Below are 1,952 nucleotides of genomic sequence, written 5' to 3' on the forward strand. Positions count from 1 at the left end.
TTATGAGGACCATCCAAATAATTCTAATGTAAGAACTTAACAAGTAACGCAATACACAAGGGCATAGTTATAAGTATGATGTTATATAAGCAAGAGCYGATATATACACACACACACACACACAGTTGCATATACGTGCTAAATATCGTGCCTGAAAAGAGGAGCAGGGAGCAACGTCTTCAGAAGCGCAGTTTGCCGAACTGCAATCAAAGTCAGATAACAGGGCACACGGGAAGGACGAGGGGTAAAAAACACTGAAGTTAGCGAGCAGGGAATTACTGGGAGCCAGGCCACTTGTACACAAGTGAGTGGATTTATAGTTTAAAAAAAAAAAAAACAACAAAAAAAACCCAACACCAAACCGGCCGCGTTTTCCGAAAGTGAAAGCCGGGAGGAAGGATGCGCCGGGCCCCGCGGGAGCCGAGCTGCCGCACGGCCGGGCCGAGCCGCCCCGCTGCGCTGCGCTGCGCGGCCGCGGAGCCCGCGCGGAGCAAAACGCACTTACGGCTGGGGAAGCGGCTCCGTCCTGTGCCGGCCCCGGCGCCGGGAGCGGCCGCGCGGCGGGTCCTGGGCGCCGAGGACTGGGACTTTGTAGGCCAGTTGAAGACACGAACCTCTCATCTCGCCCGCAAAGACCCAGCCCTCAACGCGCCCCATCAGTCGCCGGCTGCGATACTGGATTTTTTTTTTTAATTATTATTATTTTTTAATTTCACTCCTTTCGCTGCCCGGTGCCTCCCCAAAGCGCAGAGCCCCCCCAGCCCCGCTCCGCAGCGGCGCCCCGGCCGCGGGGAGGGAGGCAGGGAAGGAGGGAGGGAGGGAGGCAGGCACCGATCCGCGCCGCCCCCTCCCCGAACTTGCGAGCTGGCCCGGCCCGCGGCGGGGCGAGGCCCCGGCACCGACACCGGCACCGACACCGGCCCCGGCCCCGGCGCCGCCCGCAGCCCGGCGCGGCCCCGCAGCACATCGTGACTCGGCACCGCCGGGCCCGAGCCCGCTGCTGCGGGAAGCCGGTACGCGGGGAGGGGGCGAAGGGAAAGCAGCCCCGCGCCGCTCAGCCAGCCAACGTTAAAATAAATAAAATAAATGAAWAACCCCCGAGCCCCTCCGTTACCTGATCCGCACGGGGAGGGGACCCCGCGGCCCCCTCCCTTCCCCGGCCCGCCGCTCTGCGGGGCTGCGCCCGGGCAGGGCTCGCTCGCACGGGAGCTACAACTAAGTGGGGAGAAGCGGAGCGGGGGGGGGGTGCTCACGGTGCCCCTCTCCTTCCTCCCCCGCAGCCGAGTCGCCAGCAGACGGATATTTAAGCTGGTATTGATCACGTTGAGGGATTTTTTCCACCCTTCCTCTTTGCCCTTGCAAAAGGCAAAAGGAAAAAAAAAAAAAATCCGTGCCACAAGGGACGTTGCAACATTTCTCTCGGTTTTTCAAACGCTGCGTTTGCCCCAGCGTGCTCGAAAAGTCCCAACCCAACAAGCAGGAGAAGAGGAGTGGGGGAAAGAAGAAAAAAAAAGAAGAAAAAACACCCCAAAGCAKCAATAAAAAAAAAAAACCACAACACCCAAAAAGCATCAAACCAGAACGAGGCGAGCAGATCCACGCAGCGTGACGGCGCCCTCCCGGCGCGGCGCGGCGGCGCTTGTGCCCGGCGCAGGCACTCGCACATCCCTCGAAAGTTTGCTCCACGTGTTGCGGCCGCGGTGCAGCGCGGCCCCCTCCGCCGCTGCGCTGCGCGCCGCTCCCGCGCCGTTTAAGGAAGCGGCCAGTCCCCACCCCTGAGGCGCGCAGCTCCCGCCGCCGCGCGGCTCGGCGCGTTTGGAGGCTCTCCCGGGCCGCCCTCCCCACCCCCTGCCCTCCCCGCGGAGCCGCCGGCCCATCCGGCCCCGCACACGGCAGGAAACGCGCCGCCGCCGCCGCCCGCGCCGCCGCGATTTGCCTTTTTCCCTTTTTTT

Source organism: Apteryx rowi, unplaced genomic scaffold (genome assembly GCF_003343035.1).
Source record: "Apteryx rowi isolate R43461 unplaced genomic scaffold, aptRow1 scaffold_26, whole genome shotgun sequence".
Taxonomy (NCBI): Eukaryota; Metazoa; Chordata; class Aves; order Apterygiformes; family Apterygidae; genus Apteryx; species Apteryx rowi.